This window comes from Schistocerca americana, chromosome X, assembly GCF_021461395.2.
Source record: "Schistocerca americana isolate TAMUIC-IGC-003095 chromosome X, iqSchAmer2.1, whole genome shotgun sequence".
In the NCBI taxonomy this organism is placed as follows: domain Eukaryota; kingdom Metazoa; phylum Arthropoda; class Insecta; order Orthoptera; family Acrididae; genus Schistocerca; species Schistocerca americana.
In genome coordinates, this window is record NC_060130.1 from 330652849 (window position 1) to 330669667 (window position 16819).

The window sequence follows — 16819 nt, forward strand, 5'->3', positions numbered from 1 at the left end:
TTAGAAAGATATACTACATATAATAAATAATTTATATTAATATATTACTTTTAATTAAATTTAATTACCTATAATGTTATTTTATTATTATTAAATGATTATTTTAATACATTTACCTAGGACTATAGCTACATATGTTTTTAGCTTAAAATAGGTTATTATATTATAAATTATATAATAATATGTAAATTAATATTAAATATTATATAATTGGATATAATAAATATAACTAAGATTATTAAATATAAAATATTATATTAATATAAATAATTATATTAATTATAATAATATAATTTAATTTATTTTCTATAATTAAATTATTTAACTAATTAATATTTAAGTTAACTTAATATAAAGTTAATTTTATATTAATAACGTATTACATTAATTTACATAATTGTATAAAATATATTTATTATACTATTTAATCTTTCTTTATTAATAGTGAAAAGAAAGATTAAATATGAAAGAATATAATACATTTATTGGTATACATGTTCCATATTAATTTTTATTTATATATAATATAGAAGTTGTTGTGGTCATTCGAGGGTGCATTTTTTTTGTCACTTTTTGTGTTTTTTTTTCTTTAAATATTTGAATCTTTTATTTTTTCTTAGAATTACAATTTTTTAAATTTCTTATCTTGTTTCCAAAAGTTTTATTCTTGCTTATTTATTCACTTTTTCTTTGTATTGTATGTAAGTTTCGTTAAACTAAATGTTCTATTTTGCAGTAATTTGATTTAATTATCAAGTGATGTTGGATCTAGCAGCTGATTTAGTATTGGCATAATTCGTGCCAGCAGCCGCAGTTATATGATTGATACAAGTGAATATTATTGGTTAAAACATTTGTTTATACTTTTTGGGTTAAAATATAAATTTGTAAGGTGAAATGTTAAAATTTATTTATAGCTCTTTTTATGAATCTGTGAAATTTAAATAATAAACTAGGATTAGATACCCTATTATTTTAAATGTTAATTATATTTACCAGGGTACTATTAGTTAGGGTCTTCAAACCCAAAGAATTTGGCGATATCTCATTCCATTTAGAGGAACCTACCCCGTAATTGATAATACACGATTTACTCTACTTCATTTATTTGTTTGTATATCTCTGTTATCAGAAGATCTTTTTAGTGTTATAATTCTCAAGATTTATAATTATAAAATATTTCAGGTCAAGGTGCACCTTATAGTTAAGAGGAGGTGGGTTACAATAGATTTTTGTTTATAACGGATTTGATGGTGAAATACTATTAATGAAGGTGGATTTGATAGTATTTTAAGTTATTTAATTTAACTGATATTGGCTCTGAGGTGTCTACACATTGCCCGTCACTCTTATTATTGATTATTCTATTTTATTATTTTAATTTAGCTTCAATTTAGATGAGATAAGTCGTAACATAGTTGATGTACTGGAAAGTGTATCTAGGAAGAGTTTCAAGATATAACTAATTAGCAAAGTGTTTCATTTGCACTGAAAATTTTTCTGTGCAAATCAGGATATCTTGATTATTTATTTTATTATATTTATTTACTGCTTATTTAATAATTTAATAAAAATTAATTTGTCGAATTTTGTCTTAGTATATTTTGTAGAATAGATTTTTTAGATTATAGTTTATTGGTAATGTAATTGTTTTATGAAATATTATTTCAAATTTTTAAAAGTAGATTTTATTTATTGTACCTTTTGTATCAGGGTTTATCAAAATTTTAGTATTTACATTACTTGTCTCGATTTGGGTTGATTTATAAATAATTTATAGTTAGTGAGTCATAATTATTATTAAATTATTTATAGAAATGAGATGTTAATCGTTTCCCAAGATATCTAGTTTCTTAAGAAAAAACTTAATTTTTTGAAATTATTTGTTTTAATTTAATTTTTTAGGTATAAATATTAACTTATTTATTCTTTAAGGGATAACCTTTGAAGTCAATAACCTATAATTTGTTTTATAAAATATAGTAGTAAGCTTTAAACCAGCTATCTCTAAGATTACGTTTTAGTTCATTATTTTTTATTTTGATTCTAAAAGTATTTTAGGTTTTTTATGATCATAAATTATGGATCAAAACAACAAACATAAATAAATGACATAATAATGAATAGTTTATTTATTCTTCATGTCACCCCAACAAAATATCATCATTAAATACAGAAAGACAAACAAAAAACTATATAAAAATAAAATGTTAAGCTCTATAGGGTCTTCTCGTTTAAAGAGAATTTTAAGCCTTTTGACTCAATACTTTTAAAATCAAAATAAAAAGTAATGAACTAAAACGTCATCTTAGAGATAGCTGGTTTAAAGCTTACTACTATATTTTATAAAACAAATTATAGGTTATTAACTTCAAAGCTTATCCCTTAAAGAATAAATAAGTTAATATTTATACCTAAAAAATTAAATTAAAACAATTAACTTCAAAAAATTAATTTTTTTCTTAAGTAACTAGAGATCTTGGGAAACGATTAACATCTCATTTCTAAAAATAATTTAATAATAATTATGACACATTAACTATAAACTATTTATAAATCAACCCAAATCGAGACAAGTAAAGTAAATACTAAAATTTTGATAAACCCTGATACAAAAGGTACAATAAATAAAATCTACTTTTAAAAATTTAAAATTATATTTCATAAAACAATTACATTACCAATAAACTATAATCTAAAAAATCAATTCTATAAAATATACTAAGACAAAATTCGACAAAATTATTTTTATTAAATAATTAAATAAACAAAAAATAAATATAATAAAATAAATAATCAAAATATCCTGATTTGCACAGAAAAATTTTCAGTGTAAATGAAACACTTTACTAATAAGTTATATCTTGAAACTCTTCCTAGATACACTTTCCAGTACATCTACTATGTTACGACTTATCTCATCTAAATTGAAGCTAAACTAAAATAATAAAATAGAATAATCAATAATGAGAGCGACGGGCGATGTGTACACACCTCAGAGCCAATATCAGTTAAATTAAATAAATTAAATTGCCATCAAATCCACCTTCATTAATAGTATTTCACCATAAAATCCGTTATAAACAAAAATCTATTGTAACCCACCTCCTCTTAACTATAAGCTGCACCTTGGCTGGAAATATTTTATAATTATAAATCTTGAGAATTATAACTCTAAAAAGATCCTCTGATAAACAAATAAATTAAGTAGAGTAAATCGTGTATTATCAATTACGGGGTAGGTTCCTCCGAATGGAGTGAGATACCGCAAAATTCTTTGGGTTTAAAGACCTTAACTAATAGTACACTGGTAAATATAATTAACATTTAAAATAATAGGGTATCTAATCCTAGTTTATTATTTCAATTTCACATATTCATAAAAAGAGCTATAAATAAATTTTAACATTTCACCTTACAAATTTATATTTTAACCCTAAAATATCAACAACTGTTTTAACCAATAATATTCACTTGTATCAATCGTATAACTGCGGCTGCTGTCACGAATTATGCCGATACTAAATCAATTGATAAATCCAAAATCACTTGATAATTAAATCAAATTACTGCAAAATAGAACATTACTTTAACAAAACTTACATATAATACAAAGAAAAAGTGAATAAATAAGCAAGAATAAAACTTTTGGAAACAAAATAAGAAATTTAAAAATTTATAAAACTAAGAAAAGATAAAAGATTCAAATATTTAAAAAAAAAAAAAAACACAAAAAGTGACAAAAAAAAGAAACGCACCATCAAATGACCACAAAAACTTCTCTATTATATATAAATAAAGATTAATATGGAACATGTATACCAATAAATGTATTATATTCTTTCATATTTAATCTTTCTTTTCACTATTAATAAAGAAAGATTAAATAGTATAATAAATATATTTTATACAATTATGTAAATTAATGTAATATGTTATTAATATAAAATTAACTTTATATTAAGTTAACTTAAATATTAATTAGTTAAATAATTTAATTATAGAAAATAAATTAAATTATATTATTATAATTAATATAATTATTTATATTAATATAATATTCTATATTTAATAATCTTAGTTATATTTATTATATCCAATTATATAATATTTAATATTAATTTACATATTATTATATAATTTATAATATAATAACCTATTTTAAGCTAAAAACATATGTAGCTATAGTCCTAGGTAAATGTATTAAAATAATCATTTAATAATAATAAAATAACATTATAGGTAATTAAATTTAATTAAAAGTAATATATTAATATAAATTATTTATTATATGTAGTATATCTTTCTAATTATCCGAACCGAGATCAATTAAATATAAATTACCAATATAATACATAAACAAAAAATTTAAAAAAAAATTTTTTAATTTATATATTAAATATTAATGAAGTGCCTGATTAAAGGGTTACCTTGATAGGGTAAATCAAGTAAATGAAATTACCTTCATTAAAAATTACATAAGACAGATTTATACTACTTCCTTTAGTATCAAAAACTAACGTGCATCATACACCTTAATGTAAAAAGGTAAGCTAAACAAGCTAATGGGTTCATACCCCATTTATAGAGGTATCAATCCTCTCCTTTTTAATGACCAACAACTCTACAAATCTTCTCTTCCTATCATCATTAATGATAGGAACGATCCTGTCCATTTCTTCAAAATCCTGATTTGGAGTTTGAATAGGACTTGAGATCAACTTACTTTCATTTATTCCTCTCCTAACAAGATATAAAAATATAATAATAAATGTATCATCAATTAAATATTTTGTTGTCCAAGCAATAGCATCGACAATACTATTATTTTCAATTTTGCTGATTCAAATAAAGTATCCAATAGGATGAGAAACAGAATTTATTCCATCAATAATAATGAGATCTAGATTATTATTAAAGATCGGTGCTGCACCCTTTCATTTCTGATTTCCAGAAGTATTAGGAGCTTCAAGATGAAACAACTGTTTAACACTAATAACATGACAAAAAATTGCCCCAATAATGGAATTATCTTATTGTATTCAACTAAGAACTTTCATTTGAACAATTACCATTCTAAGAATTATAATTGGGGCCATAGGTGGTTTAAATCAAACATCTCTACGACAACTTCTAGCATATTCCTCAATTAGACATTTAGGGTGAATAATTAGATCCCTAACAGTTAGAGAAAGCATCTGAGAACTATACTTTATTATTTACTCACTATTAAGATTAATTATGGTCGTATTATTTAAGCAAATAAATCTAATTTTTATAAACCAAATTTATTCAGCCAGATATATAAAAACTGAAATTAAATTCATAATATTTTTATCTCTTTTATCCCTAGGTGGTTTACCACCATTCCTTGGATTTCTACCAAACTGAATTGTAATACAATCATTAATAGAAAATAACATAGCAACTATTATAACCATTATGGTTGTATTAACTACAATTACACTTTATTATTTTATACGTATTAGATTCTCAGCCCTAATTATGTCATACACAGAAAATTCATGATCTATAAAAATAAAGTCTCAAAAATCAAAAATTATTCTTCCTATAACAGTAATAATTTCAACAATAGGATTAATCTCAACATCAACCTTAATCTCACTGTACTAAGGACTTAAGTTAACTAAACTAATAACCTTCAAAGTTATAATTAAATGAATAATCTTTTAGGCCTTAGTAAAATTTTACACCTCTAGAATTGCAGTCTAGAATCATAATTGAATATAAGGCCTAAAACACGGTAAGATAGAAGCATCTCATAAGTAGGTTTACAGTCTACCACCTCAAATTCAGCCATCTTACCGCAAAAATGATTATTTTCTACAAACCATAAGGATATTGGTACTTTAGACTTCTTATTTGGAGCGTGTGCAGGAATATTCTTTCTTATTTATTCGTTCTTTTCACCAATAATAAAGGAAGATTAAATAATTTAATAAATATATTTCATACAATTCTGTAAATTAATGTAATATATTATTAATATAAATTAACTTTATATGAAGTTAACTTAAATATTAATTAGTTAAATAATTTAATTATAGAAAATATATTAAATTATATTATTACAATTAGTATAATTATTTATATTAATATAATATTTTATATTTGATAATATTAATCATATTTATTATACCCAATTATAATTACATTTAATATTAATTTACATATTAATATATAATTTATAATATAATATCCTATTTTAAGCTAAAAACCTATGTAGCTCTAATCTAAGGTAAATAAATGTATTAAAATAGTAATTTAATAATAATGAAATAATATTATAGGTATTTAAATTTAATTAAATGTAATACATTAATATAAATTATTTATTATATATAATATTTATTCAAATTACCCGAACCCAGATAAATTAATTAGAAATAACCAAAATAATTCATAAAAAATTAAAAAATATATTAAAATTTTTTACATAATTGTATAAAATATATTTATTATATTATTTAATCTATCTTTATTATTAGTGCAAAGAAAGATTAAATAAGAAATAATATAATACATTTATTGGTATACATGTTCCATAATAATCTTTATTTATATATAATAGAGAAGTTGTTGTGGTCATTCGAGGGTGAAATTCTTATATTTGTCACTTTTTGTGTTTGTTTTTTTTTTTAAATATTTGAATCTTTTATCTTTTCTTAGTTTTATAAATTTTTAAATTTCTTATTTTGTTTCCAAAAGTTTTATTCTTGCTTATTTATTCACTTTTTCTTTGTATTATATGTAAGTTTTGTTAAACTAAATGTTCTATTTTCCAGTATTTTGATTTATTTATCAAGTGATTTTGGATTTAGCAATTGATTTAGTATCAACATAATTCGTGCCAGCAGCTGCGGTTATACGATTGATACAAGTGAATATTATTGGTTAAAACAGTTGTTGTTATTTTAAGGGTTAAAATATAAATTTGTAAGGTGAAATGTAAAAATTTATTTATAGCTCTTTTTATGAATCTGTGAAATTTAAATAATAAACTAGTATTAGATACCCTATTATTTTAAATGTTAATTATATTTACCAGGGTACTATTAGTTAAGGTCTTTAAACCCAAAGAATTTGGCAGTATCTCATTCCATTCAGAGGAACCTACACTGTAATGGATAATACACGATTTACTCTACTTAATTTATTTGTATGTATATCTCCGTTATAAGAGGATCTTTTTAGAGTTATAATTCTCAAGATTTATAATTATAAAATATTTCCGGCCAAGGTGCAGCTTATAGTTAAGAGGGGGTGGGTTACAATAGATTTTTGTTTATAACGGATTTGATGGTGAAATACCATAAATAAAGGTGGATTTGATAGTAATTTAATTTATTTAATTTAACTGATATTGGCTCTGAGGTGTGTACACATCGCCCGTCGCTCTCATTATTGATTATTCTATTTTATTATTTTAGTTTAGCTTCAATTTAGATGAGATAAGTCGTAACATAGTAGATGTACTGGAAAGTGTATCTAGGAAGAGTTTCAAGATATAACTTATTAGTAAAGTGTTTCATTTACACTTAAAAATTTTCTGTGCAAATCAGGATATCTTGATTATTTAATTTATTATATTTATTTTTTGTTTATTTAATTATTTAATAAAAATAATTTTGTCGAATTTTCTCTTCGTATATTTTGTAGAGTCTCTTAATAAATTTTTGACTTTAACTTTTGAGTCAAAAGGCTTAAAATTTTTCTTTAGGACGAGAAGACCCTATGGAGCTTAACATTTTATTTTTATATAGTTTTTTGTTTGTCTTTATATATTTAATGATGATGTTTTGTTGGGGTGACATGAAGAATAAATTAACTCTTCATTAGTACATCATTTACTTATGTTTGTTGTTTTGATCCATAATTTATGATCATAAGATTAAGTTACCTTAGGGATAACAGCATAATTGTTTTTGAGAGCTCATATCGACAAAGCAGATCGCGACCTCGATGTTGGATTAAGAAAAATTTTGGGTGCAGTAGCCCAGTAATTAGGTCTGTTTGACCTTTAAATTCTTACATGATCTGAGTTCAGACCGGCGTGAGCCAGGTCGGTTTCTATCCTAAGATTATTAATTCATATTAGTACGAAAGGACCATATGGTTGAAATATTTTTTATTTTATTGATTAATACTAATTAAATTACTAGTTTGACAGATTAATGTGTTGAATTTAGAATTCATTTATGTAGATTTTTTCTACAAATAGTATTGATACTTTTTGATTTATTTATGTTTATTTTGAATTTTCTTTTATTAGTTATTTGTGTTTTAATTAGTGTTGCTTTTTTAACTTTATTAGAGCGTAAGGTTTTAGGTTACATCCAAATTCGAAAAGGTCCAAATAAAGTAGGTTTTGCAGGAATTCCTCAACCCTTTAGTGATGCTATTAAGTTAATTAGTAAGGAGCAGCCAATTCCTATCATATCTAATTATTTACTTTATTATTTTTCTCCTGTTTTTAATTTAATAATTTCCTGGGTGTTTGAGTGATTTTCCCTTACTTAACTTATATATGTTCTTTTTGTTATGGATTTTTGTTTTCTATATGTTGTACTAGATTAGGTGTTTATACTGTTATAATTGCTGGTTGGTCTTCTAATTCAAATTATTCTTTACTAGGTTCTCTTCGTTCTGTTGCTCAAACAATTTCATACGAAGTTAGTTTTGCTTTAATTTTATTATCTTTAATTATTTTAATTGGTAGTTTTAACATGTTTGATTTTATAAATTATCAGCTTTATTGTTGATTTATTATTATTTCTTTTCCTTTAGCTTTAGCTTGTTTTGCTTCTTGTTTAGCTGAAACTAACCGTACTCCTTTTGACTTTGCCAAAGGTGAATGTGAGTTAGTTTCAGGTTTTAATATTGAATATGGTGCAGGCGGGTTTACTTTAATTTTTTTAGCTGAGTACACTAGAATTGTTTTTATAAGAATATTATTAGCTTTAATTTTTTTGGGTGGTGACTTTTATTCTTTTATATTTTTTATTAAGCTTGCTGTTATGTCCTTTGGTTTTATTTGAGTTCGGAGGACATTACCACGTTTTCGTTATGATAAGTTAATGGACTTAGCTTGAAAAAATTTTTGCCTTCATCTTAAAATTTTCTATTTTCTTTGTTGGTTTAAAGATTTTATTTATTTCATTTATTTAGTGAAATTTTTTAAGAAAAGTTAATAGAAGAGTTAAACTTCTAGTTTTATGTTTTCAAAACATATGCTTTTCCTAGGCTAATTAACTTATTATTCCTTAATTAGTTTATCTCATGCGTTTGCAACATGCACATTAATTAAGAAGTATGTAAAGTAGATAATTGTTAAGATATGTCCTGTTATAATGTAAGGTTCTTCAACAGGTCGTTTACCAATTCATGTTAATAAGCATACAACAACTACTATAATTCAGAATAAAATCTGATTAATAGGATAGAATTGAATACCTCAGAATGGTGTTTTATTATAAAATGGTAAAATTATTAAGATTCTAATTGATAAGAATAATGCAATAACACCTCCTAGCTTATTAGGGATTGATCGTAGAATAGTGTATGCAAATAAGAAATATCATTCTGGTTGAATATGGACGGGGGTTACTAACGGGTTAGCAGGTACAAAATTATCTGGATCCCCTAGGAGGTAAGGATTAATTAAGCGCAATATAATTAATAATGATGTTATTGATACAAATGTAATAGAGTCCTTGAAAGTAAAGTATTGGTGAAATGGGATTTTTTCTATATCTCCATTTAGGCCTAAGGGGTTATTAGACCCTGTTTGGTGGAGGAAGAATAAATGAATTGCTGCCATTGCAGCAATAATTAACGGTAGTACAAAATGGAATGTAAAGGGTCGATTTAATGTTGCATTATCAACAGCCAACCCTCCTCATACTCACTGAACTAAATCTGTTCCTAAATATGGAATTGCTGTTAATAAATTAGTAATTACTGTCTCACCTCAGAATGATATTTGACCTCAAGGTAAAACATATCCTATAAATGCAGTTGCTATAACTAAGAATAGGATTACTGTACCAATTACACAGGTGTGTATGTATATGTAAGATCCGTAGTAAATTCCTCGTCCGACATGTAAATAAATACAAATAAAAAATACAGAAGCTCCATTTGCATGTAAGGTTCGAATATTTCAGCCATTATTTACATCTCGGCAGATGTGAACTATACTACTAAATGCTATTTCAATATTTGATGTATAATGTATAGCTAAAAATAGTCCAGTTACAATTTGAATTACCAAACACAACCCTAGTAGGGACCCAAAATTTCATCAAAATGAAATATTTGTTGATGCAGGTAAATCAACTAAAGAGTTATTAATGATTTTAATGAAAGGATGTCTTAATCGTAAGGGTTTATTCATTAGTAAATTATTTTATTTTACGAATAGGCCCCTGATTAATATTGGTGATTTTTAACAACTGCTAATAGTGCTAAAAATAAATAAATTATAATTATTATTGTGATAATGAATGTTGGTCTATTATATAGTGTTTCTAAAGATATTGTTATTTCTTGATAATTGATTCAATTGTCAATGTTTATAGTTTCAGTATTTTTGAAAAAGTCTATAAATATTGTTATATCTAAAATAATTAATGTTGATATGATAAATATTCATATTGTTAAGGTAATAATTATTCTAATTGATTTAGGTTGCAATATTTCGTTTCATGCAATTCTTGTAATATAAATAAATAGAACTGATATACCACCAACAAACGTTAAAAATAAAATATATGATAATCAATATCTTTCCATTATTGTTGCTGTTATTAGTCCAACTAGAAAAGTTTGTAGGATAATGAGAAGCATTATTGATATTTGGTGTCTTAATTTAATAAAATTATTATTTATTACGTTTGATAGTGTTATAATTATTATTTTGATCATTTCAGAGGTTAGTTTATTAAAAATACCGGTTTTTGGGACCGATGATGGAAAGCTTTTTCACCTCTGAAGTTTAAAAAGTGGGGGCTGGACTTATTTCCGGTTTACAAGACCGGCGTGTTTTCTAAACTATTAAAACTAATGTTTTTATTCTCTGTCTCTACTTCTTTATTGATTTATTTTGCTGGTGTTTCTGTTTTTTCTTCTAAACGTAAGCATTTATTAATGGTTCTTTTGAGATTAGAATATATTGTTCTTTCTTTATTTATATTGGTTATTGTTTTTCTTATTGAGTTTGATTATGATTATTTTTTTCCTGTTTTTTTTTGGTTTTCTCTGTTTGTGAAGGTGCTCTAGGTTTTTCTATTTTGGTTTCAGTAATTCGTTCTCATGGGAATGATTTTTTTAATTCTTTTGGTTTATCTTTATGTTAAAGTATTTATTTATAACTACTTTTTTGATCCCTCTTTGTTTGGTTAATAATTGTTGATGGTTAGTTCATTCTTTAATGTTTCTGTCTAGTTTTGTTTTTGTGATGTGTGTTTATTCGTATGCAGATTTGAGTATGATTAGATATTATTTTGGTATTGATTATTTTTCTTTTAGTTTGATTTTGCTTAGTTTTTGAATTTGTTCTTTAATAATTACTGCTAGAGGTTCAGTTTATTTAAGTTCTTATCATTCTAATTTTTTTGTCTTTATAGTCTTAATTTTAATGATTATGCTTTATTGTTCGTTTGCTAGATTGAGTCTTCTTTCTTTTTATATTTTTTTTGAGGCTATATTAGTTCCTACTTTACTTTTGATTTTGGGTTGAGGCTATCAACTTGAACGTTTGCAGGCTGGTGTTTATTTAATTTTTTATACCCTGGTTGCTAGATTGCCTTTATTATTAGTGTTATTTAGGGTTTATGATTTTTCTAATACTTTATATTTTCCTTTATTGGTTGATTTTGGTTCTTATTATTTTATATTTTATGTGTTTATAATTCTTGCTTTTTTAGTTAAGATGCCAATATTTTTGGTTCATTTATGGCTTCCTGAGGCTCATGTTGAGGCCCTTTATTTCAGGTAGAATAATTCTTGCTGGTGTTTTATGAAAGTTAGGTGGTTATGGTATTTTTCGTGTTATGGAGTTTATTTATTATTTGGGTTTAAAGTTTAATTATATTTGATTGTCTTTAGGTTTATCTGGTGGGGTTATTGTTAGATTTATTTGTTTTCGTCAGGTTGATTTAAAGTCTTTAATTGCATATTCTTCTGTTGCTCATATAAGAATGGTTATTGGAGGATTGATGACTATGAATTGATGAGGTTGTATAGGTTCTCTTTCTTTAATGCTTGGTCATGGTTTGTGTTCTTCTGGTTTATTTTGTTTATCTAATATTATTTATGAGCGTTTAGGTAGACAAAGTTTTTTAATTAACAAGGGTATAATTAATTTGATACCAAGAATGGCTTTATGATGATTCCTTTTGAGATCATCTAGTATAGCTGCTCCTCCTTCTTTAAATTTGGTAGGTGAACTTAGATTATTAAATAGAATTATGTCTTGATCTTCTTTTAGATTTTTTGCTTTAATTCTTTTGTCTTTTTTTAGAGATGTTTATACTTTATACATGTATTCTTATTCTCAGCATGGTAATTATTATTCTGGTGTTTATACTTGTTCTCTTGGTTATTTTCGTGAATATCATCTTTTACTTTTACATTGATTGCCTTTAAATATTCTTTGTTTAAAGGGGGAGTATATTTTTGTTTAGGTTGCTCAAGTATTTTAATTAAAAATGTTGTTTTGTGGAATCAACGATATGAATTTTTCATCTTAGGCCGGGAATTTGTTTTCTATTTGTTCTTTGAGATTTTTTACTTTCTTTTTTCTAGAACTATAATTTTTATTTTGGGTATTAATTATTTAATAATTGATTATAGAGTTATTGTTGAATGAGAACTTTTTAATTCAAATGGTTCTATGGTTGTTATGACTTTAATTTTGGATTGAATGTCTCTTACTTTTATGTCTTTTGTTATATATATTTCTTCTTTGGTTATTTATTATGGAGAGGATTATATATCGGGAGAAAAAAATATAAATCGTTTTATTGTTATTGTTTTAAAATTTATTCTTTCTATAGGTTTTTTAATTATTAGTCCTAATTTGATTAGAATTTTATTGGGATGGGATGGTTTAGGTTTAGTTTCTTATTGTTTAGTTATTTACTATCAAAATGTGAAATCTTATAGTGCGGGTATGTTAACTGCACTTTCTAATCGTATTGGTGATGTTGCTATTTTAATTTCTATTGCTTGAATATTGAATTTTGGTGGTTGAAATTATATTTATTATTATGATTTTATTTCTAATTCTCCTGAAATAAAGCTTATTACTATATTAATTGCTTTAGCGGCTATAACTAAAAGAGCTCAAATTCCCTTTTCTTCTTGACTTCCTGCTGCTATGGCTGCTCCTACATCTGTTTCTGCTCTGGTTCATTCTTCTACTCTTGTTACTGCTGGGGTTTATTTATTAATTCGTTTCAGACCAATATTAGATTCTTATAATTGTGGTTAATTCTTACTTTCAATTGGTTGTATAACTATATTTATGGCTGGCTTGGGAGCAAATTTTGAATTTGATTTGAAGAAAATTATTGCTCTTTCTACTTTAAGACAACTTGGTTTAATAATAAAAATTTTGGCTATGGGTAACCGAAAACTTGCATTTTTTCATTTATTATCTCATACTTTATTTAAGGCTTTATTGTTTATGTGTGCAGGTTCAATAATTCATAATTTAAAGGATTCTCAGGATATTCGTTTTATAGGTTCAATTGTTAATTTTATACCTTTAACTTCAGTTTGTTTTAATGTTTCTAGCTTGTCTTTGTGTGGTATACCATTTTTAGCAGGTTTTTATTCAAAGGATTTAATTCTTGAAATGGTTTGTTTAAGATGAATTAATTGTTTGATTTTTATCTTTATTTCTTTTCTACTGGTTTAACTGCTTCTTATTCTTTTCGTCTTTTTTATTATTCAATATCTGGTGATAATAATTTTTATTCTAGATTTTCTTTTGATGATAAGCGTTATTATATTTCGTTTGGTATAATTGGTTTATTGTTTGTTGCTGTTTTTGGTGGCAGTATTTTGTCTTGGTTAATTTTTCCTAATCCTCATGTGATTGCCTTGCCTTATTATTTAAAGTTTTTAACTGTTACTGTAGTTGTTTTGGGTGCTTATTTGGGTTATCTTATTTCTAATTTTGATTTTTCTCAGAATTTATTTTCTTTAAGTATACTTAAAGTTTGTTTTAATGTTTCTAGTTTGTCTTTGTGTGGTATATCATTTTTAGCTGGTTTTTATTCAAAGGATTTAATTCTCGAAATGGTTTGTTTAAGATGAATTAATTGTTTGATTTTTTTTCTTTATTTCTTTTCTACTGGTTTAACTGCTTCTTATTCTTTTCGTCTTTTTTATTATTCAATATCTGGTGATAATAATTTTTATTCTAGATTTTCTTCTGATGATAAGCGTTATTATATTTCGTTTGGTATAATTGGTTTATTGTTTGTTGCTGTTTTTGGTGGTAGTCTTTTGTCTTGGTTAATTTTTCCTGTTCCTCATGTGATTGCCTTGCCTTATTATTTAAAGTTTTTAACTATTAATGTAGTTGTTTTGGGTGCTTATTTGGGTTATCTTATTTCTAATTTTGATTTTTCTCAAAATTTATTTTCTTTAAGTATACTTCCTATTGTCAGATTTGCTGGTTCTATGTGGTTTATACCTTTTCTTTCAACTAAGTTTATAAGATATGTTCCTTTAAAATTGGGTTATTATTCATCTAAATCATTTGATTATGGTTGAGGTGAATTATTTGGTGGTCAAGGTTTGTATAGACTATTTATTTACTTAATTAGTTATATACAAGGTTGATATGATTCTATTTTTAAGATTTATCTTTTATTTTTTGAATATTTATTTTGGTGGTATTATTTTTCGTTTACTCAAATAGCTTATAATTAGAGCGTGACACTGAAGATGTTAAGGAAGTATTTTTACTTTTAGGTATTTATAAATATACATATATTATTTTTACAGTGAAAATGTAATGTTTTATTTAAACTATATAAATTTTAGAAATGTTAACGGAGTTTAACCGCTAATATAAAAAGTTAGCAGCTTTCATATTGGCTTTACATTTCCTTAATTGGAACTTTATAGTTCAATTATATTATTAACAGTAATACGGATCATTTTGGCTTCAATTAATAAGAATAAGGGTATTTTATTTACCAACCTTCCAGGTCGAAACTGACTGCAATATTTCGCTTCTTATTCTATTTAAGGTTGATTGATTATATCAATACTTTTTGAATGCAACCCAAATGTTATAGTTAACTACAACCCTTTATTCTGCTCATTGTAAGGCTCCTTGATTCCATTCATGGTATAGTCCACCTAGTAATACTATAATAAAAAATATTGTTGATACTGTTCAGATTATAATGTCTGAAGTTTTAAAAATAATTACAATTGGAAGGATTAGTGCGATTTCTACATGAAAAATTAAGAAAATTACTGCAATTAAGAAGAATCGAAGTGAGAATGGTATTCGTGCTGATCTTTTTGGGTCAAACCCACACTCAAATGGTGATCTTTATTCTCGGTCATTAATTAATTTTTTTGATAATGTTGTTGCAAGGATTATAACAATTATTCGAATAATAAATCTAATAAAAATTCTTGTAGATAAAATTAGGATTGTTTTTCTTGATTTATATCAAGCTTTTTGATTGGAAGTCAAATGTACTATTTATACTAGAAAAACAATTATCTACCTCATCAATGAATAGAGATGTATAAGAGTAATCATACTACGTCTACAAAGTGTCAGTATCATGCTGCTGCTTCAAATCTAAAGTGGTGCCTTGGTGAGAATTGGTTTATTGAATGTCGAAGTAGACATGTTGATAAGAAAATTGTTCCGATAATTACACGTAGACCATGGAATCCTGTTGCAACAAAGATTGTTGATCCATAAACTGCGTCTCCAATGGTGAAGGGTGCTTCTCAATATTCATATGCTTGAAGTATAGTGAAGTATATTCCTAGTAATACTGTGAAGAATAGTCCTTGTAATGCTTGAGTATGATTAGATTCTACTAAACTATGATGTGCTCATGTTACTGTTACTCCTGATGCCAAAAGAATAGCTGTATTAAGTAATGGAATTTGTATAGGATTAAAAGGCTGGATTCCTATTGGGGGTCATAATATCCCTAGTTCAATAGTAGGTGCTAGTCTTCTTCTAAAAAATGCTCAGAAAAATGAAACAAAGAATAGTACTTCTGATGCAATAAATAAAATTATTCCTCATCGTAATCCAATTGATACAAATCCCGTATGTAGTCCTTGGTATGTTCCTTCTCGTACTACATCTCGTCATCATTGGATTATAGTTAGTAGGATAATTCTAAATCCGATTATAAATAAGTTGATGTTAAATAGGTGAAATCATTCTGCTAATCCTGATACTAGAGCTATTGCTCCAATTGCTCCTGTTAATGGTCAAGGTCTGAAATCTACTGAGTGGAATGGGTGGTTTGAGTGAGTTGTTAACATAGGTTTAGTATACTTCTCTAGAATATAAAGTTCTTAAAATTGAGAAAACATAAGCTACTGCTGATTCTAGAATTAACAGAAGTATTTGTCCAATAATTAATAGTGAAATTAAGTTTATTGCTATAGATGGTCCTGTATTTGCTAGTAATGTTAATAGTAAGTGTCCTGCAATTATATTTGCTGCTAGTCGTACTGCTAGCATACCTGGTCGAATGACATTTCTAATTGTTGCAATTAATACTATAAGTGATAT

General features: G+C 25.2%; 2 pseudogenes; one reads left to right on the plus strand and one right to left on the minus strand.

The window, feature by feature from the left end:
• The first annotated feature begins 7900 nt into the window (after positions 1 to 7900).
• LOC124556003 lies at positions 7901 to 9189 on the plus strand (annotated as a pseudogene).
• An 88-nt stretch (positions 9190 to 9277) lies between these two features.
• Positions 9278 to 10417, minus strand: LOC124556504 (annotated as a pseudogene).
• Between the last annotated feature and the right edge of the window lie 6402 nt (positions 10418 to 16819).